This window comes from Trichoplusia ni, chromosome 7 (genome assembly GCF_003590095.1).
Source record: "Trichoplusia ni isolate ovarian cell line Hi5 chromosome 7, tn1, whole genome shotgun sequence".
Classification (NCBI taxonomy): domain Eukaryota; kingdom Metazoa; phylum Arthropoda; class Insecta; order Lepidoptera; family Noctuidae; genus Trichoplusia; species Trichoplusia ni.
In genome coordinates, this window is record NC_039484.1 from 13,362,118 (window position 1) to 13,377,592 (window position 15,475).

A 15,475-nucleotide genomic window follows, 5' to 3' on the forward strand; every position below is an offset into this window, starting at 1 on the left:
TACTAAGCTCTAAATAATAGTCTATAATCAATAATATACATAATTATTTACGTTGGTAGGTCTTAAGATAAGTTCCGCGTCACGTAGTCTAACACAAGAACATGATTTATACACAAAGTACTAATGATTATATTCTAAAACCTTATTTCTTACATTAGCATCGTATAATACCTATTTAATTCTTAGTATTATTTGACTTTTGACTTGCATCTCAAAGTCAGTTGTTGCGATTCTTAATTAGCTAGCTAACATCGATTTTTTCCATTGATTCTCGGCCTATGTTCATAGGCCCCATACTAATGTTGCTCCGCTTGAAATTTAGATCGATAGCAGTAATTGTAATCAACACCAGTAATCTATCCAATCCACTAATTAAGGGCAGTGTCACACGGCCGGTTCACTCAATAGTAAAACCTTCGGGACCGCACAATTCGCGACCGGTTTGTAAAGTGCTTCAACCATTTTAATAACAACTAGGTTTTTCCTTTCCGTTAATTGTGATGTCCGTAGACCGTTGAGTGTTGGGCTATTGTTGTAAATCGCTCAGGGACGATGTGGTTTTAATATGCGAACCTTGAGCCGTGGTACCGGAGTTTGACACTATTGCGAAATAACTGGACTTTATGCTTGACAAGTTTGATTGCAATTGTTGCAGTTCCGGCTGAGAAAAAATGCCTGTCTGGTTCACTTGTCTGCGTTAAGAAAACCTGATTCTGTTTTTTTTTTGTTTAAACAATGGCATGTAAAACATTGATCCCACGTTAAATATATGACGTTAAAACCGTGTTAATACGAAGATTTTAACAAAGAGATTCGCCTCGCATGGCTTGTAAACTTTTCTCAAGTTCTAATTTCAGTATAATGTGATTTAAAAGTCTATATTTTAGTAGTATATAATGTTAATAACTTCATCCAAATGCAAGTGTACAAAGGCCAGCCTACAATTTTGTGTTATAATGCAGAGTAGTGAGGTTTGAACTTATTAAAAAAAAACAATTAACTCATTGCACACCACTGAAGTCTTTCTGACTCCTCGCCAGAAGGACACGACATTTGGCGCCTTATTTTGTTTAAATAAAGTTGAAATTACTATCTTTCGTATCAACATGCATATTACCGACGTATATGATTTTGTTTTTCTGAAAATATTGATAAAAAAACATAAAAAGACCTGTTATTATATTGACAATTTACACAAAAAGGTTCTGTTGTGATTCGAACCTTAAAAATCAAAACAACCTTTTTGAAACAAGTCTTAAGGTAAAAACCGCTACCCACGTTGACAGGCTCGACCTTGACAGTTGAACGAATAAATGAAACCGACGTGGGTTCACGATGTGACCTTACTGCGTCGATTCGATTTTTTTTTTAAAGCAATCTCAAAGGGCCAACGTTACCTCTTAAAATAATAATAATATCAGTCGCGGAAGAGATGCGCGGTCTACAATATTACTTTAAGACATGACAGTATTCTCCCAAATGCTTATACTAAATACTTAGTTTAAGTCAAGATACTCATACCATATAATACTCCCATTTAATGTAAATACATTTGCCTACAATGTAAAAATATACGAATCTTTCCACACTAATTTTCCTTTTCATTTCCTAATCCAAAACCAGGGACCTTCTTTCATTACCTTTTATTGAATTTTCGACTTCGCTTAGTGAATTAGCTGTCTCCTTTTCAGTCTCACACATGTGCATGTCACTGTTGTGAATCCACCGGTCAATTCAACATGTTTATTATGATTAATAGACAAAATAACATGATGTAAATAATTAAACTAGTAGCTACTCATTAGTTGTTTGATGCAAGCGCTAGCACTTGTTAAATAACACGTATTCAATAATGTTGTAACACATTATGTGTTGTTGATTGATTTAAGATAGTTCTCGACAGGTTTTCCTCGTACAATTATTGATATAAGCACAATAGCAGACTTCAGGTTGGCATATTTCATCCTCGCTTCGCAAATGGTAACATACCCCTTCGCTTTTTAATTACTTAAATGGCGACTGTTGCAGTGCAGACTAACCGCGGTTGGGACCAAGTTGGGAAGTCACTTACCCCGAAAAATTAGACCATTTACAAAAGAGTTTCTTTGTATACAATACGCCTTATCAAAATTCTTCATGCTATTATTTTTCAACCCGTTATTTTGCAAGGGGAATTGTTGACTGCAGGAATAAGATCAGGTTTTAAGACACTGACATTTCAAATTTAAAGCACCTGGTTCAACAGGATACAACAGGGGTTGATATATATAAATTGTTTAATCATTTGTCGGTCTAGACGCAGTTGACCACAGCAGCTGCGCTGTGACCCGCCCGGACATCTTAGTTATTAAGTTACAAGTACCTATCAAGTGAACCAATCAAGGCTTGCTTGATAAATTACTTTATGAATAAGACTTAAACAGAACAGAATGGAATGTCCGCTGGTGATATGACAGGTTCAATAGAAAAGGTATGGATATTTTTTCGAAGAGAAATAAAAGTAAATGCAGATTTAAATAAATGATGTTTGGCCTCAGTAAAACTATTTTTATAGCGCACTTCTGGTGAGTTCTAAATCTGTATCTGTGCATGTTACGTTTTTCGCGGTTTCCTAGTGTATCTGCGGTCGACGCCACAAGGGAATCGAGTGAGATGATAAGCAAATGTGTACACAACCGAGTCTAGACTTCCGCTCTTATGTAAAACTCATTTTAGTTCTGTGTAATTTCAACAGCATTTTGCATGTTATTAAAAGCTGTTAGGTTCACATTATCCATAATTACGATAAGATTTCGCTTGATTAGTGCAGCTTTCGTACATAACGCTCGACTCTCTTAGATGTTTCTCTTACGCCATCAAATAATCTGAATGATTCTAAATCGACTAATGCCAACAATGTAGAGCATTAAAGAGACGTCATGGAAAAATCAAGTCTCTATTTTAGTTGAGGTAATAAAGCAAATATGCTTTCACTATTCTTACCCCCACTTCTTAATCTCAGTCTCATTATGAAACCTCGAATAATACCTGCGTTAGGGGAAAGTATTTTAATGCAAACTTAATTGGGTGCCGTCGGACGCTCTCCAAATTATATGTTATTATTACACTCAACTACTGCACACGGCTCGTTTTATGCAAATACAAATTTGCATGGAACGCCAAATTGAATTACTCAAGGTATTAAGTATTTCAACTGTCTTTGCGTAATAGTGATTGAGATTAATAGTGTCTTTTGAGATGATCACATGTCGAACAATCGACTGCAGATATGGCTTTTGTGCTCCTAATCACCCACCGATCAGAGTAATGAGCGCTGACGACACGGCGTCACGCGCGCCTCGCGGGACACACATCTCACTAGCGATCCACTTACTTCACAATAACGTAAACACTGAAACATCACATCCATCTGTTAAAGTGCCATTGTAATGTTCAATTGACTTTAATAGAAAGGTCGCGGTAATTACATTAGCGACGCTCTCCTAATGTGTAACACTGACCCCAGTTATAATACTGGTCGCAGCCGCCAGATATGGAGAAAGGCGATTTACGAGTAACTCGGTGAGCGAACTAGAACCATCCGTTTGTTGTTGATTACAGCGATTTTCAGCGCGTTTATATCGAACGTCGGGGACACAAAAATCGAGTGCGCCTTAGAGAAAATAGCTCCAATTTCGTCAGTGGAAAGTTGTCTGGGCGTATCTGGCGATATCATTGTATTGGTGCTGGTTTACATCGGGTTTAGATCCCTCGGAGGTTACAATGTAACTGTACAGCCGGTTGACGGATAGCCGACGTCGTGGAGACGCTAATGCCAAGAACTGGGTCAGTAGAACCTGCGGCATGAGCCGACAACTAACACTCGGAACTTGAACAAATATCATTTATATTGGGGCACGTCGCGCGTCGCCGCGGAGACCAAAGTGCGATGGAGTAATCGAACTATAACAAGCGGAATTTACGATTGGGGTCTGCTATTGTTTTAATTGAGTGTACGAATGTTGCAACTGTTTGGTCAGATGAGGTGTTAACGAGGCGATGGCCGCTATTTAGAAAGGTGTCGTGTGTATTATATTTGTACTTTTGCTAAGTACTTTGTTTTTTTGCTCGGTTCAAACGTGAGGCGTGCGAATTGCGCCCAATGGACACACGTTTCCTGTGTACAGCACAATGAAAATGTTAGACAATGAGGGGTTTGTGAGATCGTGTTTACAAAACAGACGCTGCAACCTTGCTGCATGGTTGACGGTTGATAACCTATCTCTATTGTTTGTTAAAACGGAGATTTGCTTTATGTCATTTTGACGAGTTGGACATAATATTGAAGACCATTAAAATAGTGATCTAATTATAAAATTGAATGGAGAAACCATATAATTAAGAGATTGTAGGGGAATCTACATTATTGGCAGCTATTAATCTAAATAACGGAAGTCATAAGATTGGCTGTACGTGTCTATTCTGTCACTTAACTTCGCAGGAAGCTAATCAAGCTACCGTATTATTATGAGGGTAAGCAGAGCGCTAAGTGCGAACATGTTTCGTGGGCATTATTTAAACAATACAGTTATTCATCTCTGAGGCTGTCATGAGAAGTTTGAAGTTTTGTGTTGTTTGAAGGTGAGGTGAATGCTCTGTACTTATAATCGTCGTCATTAATATGAAGGCGTAACCATGGTAACGTTTGTAAGGATATTATAAGAAAGATAGTAAAAAATACGTAAATTAGTAAGTATATATTTGCTTGATATATCTGCAAGAAATAAACTAGAAATTCAATCGTTATTCAGAATTAGGAAGAAAAGACAGAACACACAAGATGAAGAGATATGTATCTTATTAGGTAGTTGTAACGAAAAGATTAGCGCTTTTATATTTATTAGAAAGCCATAGTCTTCAAGACGCGGTAGAAACGATTGCAATACACCTTAACACACCATGATCTTCTACTCGTCTAATAAACATGAGAAATCATATTTTCGCAAAAAAACCAATCCCGTTTTACAGCGAATTTTAAAGCGCCTTTGTTTAAAGACCATTGTTCTTCTAACATATATTTTTGAAATAATAAAATTTGACTTAAGACTTCTCTCTTTAGATCTTCATAAAGGTCAAAGGTACTTGCGAAGGTTTTAAGTACACGTGAAGTTACGAAGTAAGCTGATAGTCGTCGCGGACTGCGGACAAACTGCTGATCGCGTTGCGTCACGCCATATTGGAATGTCAAGGTCGCAATCCGAATCTTATTAAGGCGTCCTGTCCATAATTTGGCAGTCGGTAGTCGATAAATGAGTATGCATATGATATACGTATATGTAAGTCGAGTTCTCTATCCAAATTCAAATTAACGGTCGATGATAGTCGTTGTCATAAACGACATTCGATGTGTCTTTGTAGAGACAAATATACATCACTTAAGAAGACTTGGTCTTGGCCTTTGAAATTGTAATCCTGTAACGAAAGAGATATGGCTGTATGGGTTTAGATTCACTTGCCTTTCCCATGAAGAATAAATTAAAAAAATAAAAATAAACACATAATACTCAATACTCGATTATTTATTGCATAAAAAACAATTTAAAGAGACAATATCGATATTAAGCTACGTCCCTTAGGCGATGTTGTTTTTGAATACGGCTGCTAATAAAACTGTTTTTTTTTTGCCGTCTAAACAATAGCAAACTAAAGTTAAGTGTTGTTTTATGATTACAACAAAATTACAAGTCACTGTAATAATATGTTGCCTTAAAATACAGACCAAAAGTGTGTGAATAAACACATAATATAAACATTATTCTCAAACTCACAATACGAGGCGATAAAGGTTTTAGGGGTTACAATAACATTTAATGGCAAATGCGCAGCGATATTAGGTATGTAACAATAGCAAAGCAATAGCAAAATAAGCATAATGATAGCACAACGAAAATTTGTTGAAGTATTTCTGATAGTAATGATTTCACAGTATTAGTCGCTGCTATGTCATTGCTAGTGCGAGTGTAATAACTACTGCAGACCTCACCATAACATATCAGGTAAACGAATCAAATTACAGATAAATTAAATGTGATTATCCTTTACATTGGTGCCTCAGGGAAAGTCGAGTGAAACTCCGATAAATTTGTTATTATCATTATGCTATTACCATTTAATGGGAGGTAATTAGGCAGAACGAGGATTTAATTCCTCAGTTCTGGTGTATTAAACATGCTTACGAGTAAGTGTATCGAATAACGGGACTCTTTGTTTACTTTGATTGAACAGAAATGTATAGTATATATGTACATATAATGTATATACCATAAGCAGTTTGTTATTTTTATTTGGCAATACTGTGTAATGTGTGCAATGATGAATTTGCTAAATATCTGTGAAATATTTTATCGCTATTAGTTAAAACCTGTTATTGGCTGTATGTAACCTAATATTGTTTCATATTCATTTTATTAGGTTATTTCACATTTTGTTATATAATTAATAAGATGTAGGTATACACGACATTGTCTCCTCGGAGGGTAGCCTGGTGATCTGTTACACAGGTCTTACCTATCACAGACACAGGCTGGTGTCTGTGATAGGTAAGATTTTAGTACAAAAAATAAGTATTGTAACATTGTGTGATGATGAGAAAATAAACATTTTTTATTATTATTATAGCTGTTGGTTCTCCATTACAAATAAATAAATAATGTATTTCATTGCAAATATAACTAATCATCAGTTTTGCTAAAGAAAAACTGAATTAATCTGAGGGATACACAGCTCACTATTAAGACATGTGTTACAGCTAATCTGAAGGCTAAGAACTTACAAATTGACAATTGGATTAGAAACATTTAAAGATGTCACATGCTTATGAAAAAAAAATGAATTTCTTTTCATACGTTTCAGTTTTTGCAGGAATGTCTCTAATCCAGAACATTAAATTCAAAAAGATATGAAACAGATGACAATTAATTTTCTTCTACATTTCTCGAGTGACGAATGACAATAAAAACATACAAAATAAACTGAATCTTACATCTGCGTCTTAGAGTTTATTTTTCTTGTTAATTTGTTTAGATTGAAATGATGTTAAATTATAAGCTGTGTCAATGCGTGATGAAGGGGCGGTACTGCTAACGTCCGCCTTCGTTAAGTGAATTTATAGAGCGGAAACTAATTATGACTATTCATGGCATCCTTATATCATATCCTAAGAAAAAATAAAAGATACTATTTCAGGAAAAAGCAACCGAAATCTGGTATTCGGCGTAAAAGCTAATATCATAATAATAATAATTGATATTGAGTGGATATATTCAATGAGTGGAAGTCCAAGTTTAAGAACCCTATTAATAAAGACAATATCTGAAACATTTTTTAGAAGAAAAAAATATTTTCACGGAATCCGTGCCTTTATTGTCTAGAGATTTATGGACATACCTACTTTACTTCTTCTCAGTAGGGTGACTATGTTCTTTGTTATTTTGTATTAATTCATATTTTATTTTATTTACCTTTTACGCGAGCAAAACCGCCTGCAAAGCTAGTTAAACTTTTAGTAAGCTACTTAGATGTCATGTAAAGATAACAGCCGTTTAACGGTAGAGACAGAGTTGTGCAACTGTGAATTAATTGTGTAATACAGTTTAATTTGCTTATTTTCGTTCAGAGATAATGCAATGCTTGCCTTGTCACTGAACAATTACGGAACTAAGGTGGTTGTCTTAAAATAAAGTAAGATCGATTTCATTTAGAGAATAATACATGAATAGCGAAAATTATTTGTCAAGTTTTTAAAATTTTGAACCGTAAAACTTGGTGAATAGAGTCTCAAGGAGTGAATAGAAAATAGTGTTCTTTTTATTTTGCTCACATAAAAATGTTTAAACAATCATTTAATTCATATAATCTTTATATTATGTCTTGATAAACGTCCAAATCTTAATAAAAAATCAGATTCTATTCACTCCAAAAATGCCTCTAATCGTCGACAGAAGAAATATAGCCACAACATGTAACATGCTATATCATAAACATCAACTTTTAATTTATGTTACATTTATTATAAAATTGTTATTTTATAACACTATAAAGGTCAAATTTGTTTGCGATTGGAACCACCTAATAAGTAATTAAAATGCACACCCTCTATTTAAATAGTTTTACATATAGGTAACTCATATTCTCATTTCTAAGTCTAAATGATATGGAAATATTTAAGTTGTTTCGATAAGTGTTTTCAACCAATTTCCAGTCTTAGTCTAGACCAGATGAATTTCATTCGGAGAATCAAAGTATTTTTGGAACGTAAATACGGCTGCGTATGAATGATTTACGTGAACCGAAACATTGCAAACATTTCTTTTTAAACTACTTACAAGTAGTTTGTTTATTTTGCCAAAATATTATTACAGAAATTAGTATTTTATTTACCGAGTAGAGCAGTTTTACTATCCACTTTTATATCAACAAAATAATTTGAAGTGTGTTAACACATCTTAAGAGAATGAAATATATCACTTTAGGTGTTACTGGATAATTAGTAATCAAATTAATATGTGATTGACCTCAAAACGTCATTCAATGACACAAAATAATAATCTACGTAATTAGTGTGAAGTATGCTCTACTTAGTAAAAATATTTTACTTAACAATTTTATGAACTTTAATTAAAGCTAGCATTATATAATTATCAAGAGTTTTTCGGAAATGCAAACTTCCTATGAAAATATTCAATAAAAAACATGTTAAAATATTAATATATTCAGAATAGGCACACCTTATAAAATATTACCGTCAATAACGTCAAATAGTGATTTATATCGTTAAAAGATGTTCAACGCCATTAAAATATTATGCAACATAACCACAAACCATAAATTCTATTTCATAATTTATATTTGACTCTAATAGTTTAGGAGTTCAGAACAAATTTTTCGTTACATAATTTACGTAATCTTAGGCCAGTAGGACAGGTCGACGTTCAAACAAATTGATTGTCACCCTTTCTAGTACAGATTATAGTACGTTCACGCCGACTTCTTTACCTACATTTGGTCTAATTGGACTAAGGCTCTTGGTCTAACAAGCTTAGCGGCTAGATAATGCAGGCATTCTATCAAAAGTAATGTACTTAGAAAACAATTGACACACGAATAAGATGTATGTTGCAATGTAACTCTCTAGCGGTTGTTTGACTTGAAATATACGAGTGTGTGACAGTCGCTCTGAGTGCAATGTTTGCATCACGCTACACAATGAGCCATAACCTCTACAAATTGAGTCTATACACGTGATGGTACCTTCAATATTGTAGGCCATGACAAATAACCAGAATCCTAATACAATATTCTGGTATGCGGCGTATGAATACGTAACAATACATTTCTTTGAAATATTTGAATAGTGCACGAGCAAGCCGGCTTACACTACACAACTGTTATTCTCACCGTCAAAGTAACGTTAAATATTATGTATTAAACATGTTATACATATAAAAACCACCTTCCACGGTCGAACAGTCGTCGACTATTTGCTCCATCACGGACCACTGCGCAGATAAATGGAACGAGAGATTCGCTCAGTTTCTATTCAAATTGCATTATAATTTCTAAGTCGACAGGTCGAGCGAGTGCTTCAAATTGGATAAAACGTGCAGATGTCAACAGAAGTCGACCACTCTAAGAACTGGATCATTGTGTACATCCCGAAGATTAAACACAGTTATTGCAAAACTTTTTCTTTAAAACTATAATGATTGATGGGAGTAAAGGCGTTGAGAAACACATCATCACAACCAGAAACACACGAAACAATTACGTTGCATAAGAAAAGTAGATGCTTTATGCGTGCTAGAAATGTTGAGTCCGAAGCGTTGTTCTAGATTGAATAGTAATAAGGAACAGTACGTGAATAGCTTATAGCGTTAGAAATAACCCTTTGTAACGCGCGTTGAAATTATCGTGTTGCAGGAAAGTTGGGGATAAAGAAACAGAAAGCTGATAATATGAGGAAGCTATATAATTTTCCTTAAATTACAATGTAAATACTATATAAAAATACATTACTACTGGCGTTGGTTTTAGGTCACGTGCCCACAAATGCTTGAAATAGGAAAGTAATGAAGGAAGTGTACAGGGCAAAAGCAGGACCACAAGTATGCGTAGTTATAGAGTCCAACGCACATCGGTCCTAGTACAAGCACATTAATAGCGCTCTTAAACAAGCGTGTTACGATTTATTTTCGTAAACCCTCGTTCCCATTGACGCGAGGTCTATGCTAGGACCAGGTCAATGAAATTTACACAAGTGCCCTTTTCAAATAATACCTATTGTCTCACTACCGGCACTAAACTTATTATGTAATGTTTAGATTTTGAATTCTTACCCGATTCCGACAGAAGGAATGGTTATGACCATTTTACTTGTTACTTTACTTGTTTTTAGGTCGCATATTTTTTGTTTCTGCCGGTCTTCACTTAGAGTTATACTTTTTATTTTACTTTCATAAAGTAGTTTTAATAAGTAAATAACACAATTAAATATTGAAGTAACTTTATTTTAAATTGTTATATATATATGCACGTTGTATAATATTTAAGGTTCGTTACAATACTAAATGTGTACCATATTAGTTACACATATCAAAATAATCTAGACTGGGCCAATTGAGAATGAGATATAAAAACATAAACTTAAAAAACAATTTCATACTTATTTTTACATTTTGCACAAGTTTTGCATAAATCACTGTCAAAATATTTACAGTAGACTAATAACAGTTATTTTAACAATGTTTTGTAATACTTCGTGGGTGAAAGCATGCGAGCATTATTGCATAAGTTATAACTGTTTGTGTTAGTTCGTAAATCACCCATTTATATGTTAACTTTTCTCTTAATGTTTGCTGCAATAGCGACCGCGTCCTTTCTCAGTGTTCGTGCTAACATCTGGTTTGGAAATTCTTAATTACTCGGAGAGACGAAGTTTGACGACATCCTCTCGATGTCCCGTGTGTGGCATATGTGGCAATCTTTACAAATGACCACACGATCTCAGTTACAAATCACAAGGCGATATAGATTTAACGCGAAACCGACTCTCTTAGTTTTGCTTTCCGATATATTAAGGAACTTCTCCGGAGTTAGATTTAAAGGGACGTATCTTCTGTCTCGAAATAGATCTAGTAATTAATTGTCTGTGTATTCGTGCAGGCATGAACCCAAAAACATAATAGTTTGCGTGTAACTGCAATGTAAATAACATTAAATACTAACATTATCGAACACCAATTAATATCACTGAATACAAACACAGGATTCAGTTTCATTATAATAATTTGAACAGCAATTCGGACATTTAAGCCGGCGTTTAAATTGAGTAATAAGTGAAGCAATTTCCTTGTAAATCGAATCCAAGGTTGGCTCTCGATCGACTCAGGATTAAGTATCGGAAATTAATTATATAAATGGTACACACGTTGTTCTCTATTTGTCATGCTACGTTCCAAATATCACTCATTCACCTTGCAACTGATCGTACTTGGCGAGGCAACTTGATATTACGATGTCATTGGACGAAACGCGACACTAGTCGACTTTGTTTCTTTTTAATAGGGGTGAAAAGCTAAAGGCAGCCGAGGTTGTGACGTAGAGATCTGTCAGACAGTCATCTGTTAAAAACATCTGAATCTGGTTTGACCGGAGTCATGGGACCGTGAGACTTCAAGCGTCTCCGCCCTTTTCCCGTTTACCTACTTTGAATCAAACTCATACTAATAGTCTGTCTCGCTTTCACGCCAAAACTAGAGCTAGATAGGGATATTTAAGTTTCTTTTGAACTTGAAGAAAATGATTTCAGATACAGATATATCCCTTAAATCATGGGGATCAAGATTTCAAAAGGGTTGGGGGTCCGGGCTACATTCTATCCAAGCATGAAGACTTAAAGCACACGCGGACGGAGTCGCAAGCAACAGCTAGTTAGTATATAAAAATAACACCACCAATATTGTGCAAACAATTGTAATATTATCCGAAGTGAACTAGCAGGTGCGGGCTAGGCATATCCGCAATATCGTGACCGGACTCTCACAAAACAAATTGTAGCAAACAATAATAGCTTGTGTTATTGAATTGTATTGAGGTGCACCTGACCAAATAAACTATTAAGGGCCTATCAAAACAGTCGTCTATCATTAGTCATAAATAAACGACGAATTATATAACAGTTCAATGGTAGGTTTCTAATTAGACGTCCATAAAATGTGTTCGCTGTAATCCTACTACAGAATAGTATTCTACTAGAATTATTAATAGTGTATATATGGATGTTTGTTCCTCTATCACGCCAAAACCACTGAGCGGGTTTAGACGAAACTTGGTAAATAGATAGGTTATATACAGGATTACCGCATAGGATAGGTTTTATCGCGATGTTATGTTCCTGTGGGATAATTTTCTAGCCAGTGCGGTTGAACTAAAACCAAGAATTTACGTTTGCCTTCTTGAAGTAAGATCATCGAAGTATAGAGTGCAAAGATTAGGTAAGCTTAGTAACCTGATTCAGGCCAATCCACTCCGAGATATTATAGTAGTCTATCGCATAATATATTCGAGATATCATTTGACACGTCAAGCCCTAAAAGTTGAAAGTTTTTTTTAACGCAGTTTATGAATAATTTTATATGATTTATAAATTGCGTAAGATTAACCTTAGCGTTTACACTTCCAAGTTTCACTTTAGAGAAATTTATAATGCAATATTAAGTACTAGCTGTTGCCCGCGACTTCGTCCCCGTGGGTAGAAGATATAAGTTATGATTTATATCTGCCCTGTTTTTTTCACATTTCCCATTGTATCTTCGCTCCTATTAGTCGCAGCGTGGTGGTTTATACCCTAAAGCCTTGCTCGATGAATGGTCTATTCAAAACAAAAATATTTTTTCAATTTCTGACCAGTAGTTCCTGAGATTAGCTCGTTCAAACAAACAAACAAACTCTTCAGCTTTATATATTAGTATAGATAGATTACATACAGCATTAAAAAGTTAATTATTAATTCTATGATGATGGTGACGCTTGTGTAGGGTTGTCACTTGTCGTTTAAATATCATTATGACATACAACAGAACTGATTACGCTTTATTAGATTAAATTATAATTAAGTTATTGATTGATTGGATTATTCAATTATTATGTAATGGAAACTCTTTTGTCAAGCTGAGGATTATGTTATCTACGTATACATATACACTTACAAGTACACTTAATGTAAATATAGCATTACTAAGCCAATCAAATATTTTAGAGAAATCTATAATTAAACTTTTTGGTAAAAATAGTGCTGTTATCCTATTTGATTGGATTGGATTTTTTTAACATTAGCAACCTACTTACTTATTAAACATTTATGTCTACAAAAAGCAGGCAAATTATAAGCGCATTACCTTATTTAAACTATTAAGTCTTTGTTTTGTTAGTCCGGCTGCAAACCCCAGTTGTAACTTTCTAAATGTTTTTTTGCTCTTGCAATACTTGCGCATTTTGTTTATCGACACGACGTGACTGCTTGTTTGAAAGGTTTTGTGACAAAATACGTAATAAAATTAAGGTTTTTTTTGTAATGATAGATACAATACAATAAGAGGATTTTTGTAGCCCAATATGTTGTTTGTAAATGGAACAAATACTATTGAATGATTATTCTTATTGTTTTTAAACATTTCGCAGACAATTATGCGTTGAAACTATTGCTAATGACAAACTTGAAAACATCCTATGATATTTTCACCTCAAACCTTTTTGGATGCGAAATAATAAATGCTTTCATTGTTTTAGAAACTGCAAATAACTGTTACATTTAATTATTTTTCTGAATTTATTAGTCAGTCAAAGTTTCTCAATTGGCCTGATTTTCTGCATGTTTGTTACCATATTTTTTTTGCTGGATGAACTGAGCGGTGATGACTGCTTTATATAGACGCCTTAGCCACTTAGCTACACCGTAAGCAGAAAATAAAATGTATTTAATTTGTTTTAAATAATGCTGATAGATGAACAAAAAAAAATGGGAAAATTTTAGAAAAGTCGTAATTTTTTCGCTTTCAAATATCATAATACTAATTATAAGTTCTCCAGCGAGCTTCGCTCAACCAACTTTAAGCAGATTCGATCTTTAACTCTATCAAATATTAAACTTTAATAGATAATTACTGTTTAACTATTATAAGTTTGGCAACCCTCGTTACTCTGAGTACCGACGACCTCGCTGAAGGTAAGCCAGTTATTTCGTAATTAATTAGTGTATGTATGTAGATATTAATAAACATGGCTGGCCCACGCGAGGATGTCGCGTGAGTCCGTCTAAACATACCGCCAACACTAATAACTATAATTATAATGTATTCAGTCTATCTTTTACTTTTCAATGCATTTTTCATTTTTCATAATAGGTAAGATTAAGTATCTTATCGTTGCTCCGCAAATACTTATTATCTGTTAACCCTTAGAAGCCTGATTTTTCAAATTAAATTAAAAAAAATATAGGTGTATTCTGTGCAGGAGCTAGATAATTGGAAAAATAATAAAAAAAATCATAGTATGTATTTCATATACATATTTCGAAAAAAAAACTGGTATCAATTTTGATACTTCAGGCATTAGACTTTTTTTTTTATTTCAATGTAAACGACACTATGCAATAATATTATAAATCAGCCTAACATTTAAAAAAAAAACGTATTACAAGTATACATTCGGTTTGAAAGTTCGGTATCAAAATTGATACTCGAGGTATTTAAGGGTTAAGTACTTGGGTACGTAGCACTTTGAAAGTCCAGTGTAGATTTTTATTGATAATTCAATTTTGGTAGGCATTTGTTTTGATAGTCGATAGAACATAGCGACCGACTGACATTTAAATATTTTTGTTTATTTGTTAAAATGTTTTGAAACTAGGTGTTTTAACAATATTCGATTAAAAAAATGCAAGCATAATCTTTACTTTACTTAATGGCATTGTAAAGTATCTAACTGTGATCAGGTTTACAGCCAGTAACACTGATACGATATCAATATATTTTTGAAATCCAAGAGTAAATTCACTTCATCAACCATTTTATTATAAAGCGACATAGGGACCGCAGACGGAGCTAAGTCTTACAAATAAGTGGATTAAAACTAGATATTATTCAACGACTAGTTCGACCACAGATTTAGCATAAAGAGCATGCGAAACTAATGCCTGCATATGCAACACATTAAACCTGTTTTTAGAGTCAATAAAGTCCGCTCTCGGTTTTAGCAAGTGCATTGAGAATGAGAACTAATACATGTACTAGAATACTTAGAAATAATACTGTAACACTGGGAATACTTAGACAGAAAAAAGAAATTAAAAAAAAGTCAGAAAGAAATATATGTTATGCTAGTTGCCGACGAACTTCGTAACAGGGTTGATTTGTAAATCCTTCTCTTCCAGAGCGCCACA

General features: G+C 34.1%; 1 protein-coding gene across 2 annotated transcripts in view; it reads right to left on the bottom strand.

Annotated features, from left to right (window-relative positions):
• Nucleotides 1–15,475, bottom strand: part of LOC113495724 (nostrin) — a 69,535-nt gene that overhangs the window by 47,313 nt on the left and 6,747 nt on the right. The window lies entirely within an intron of this gene.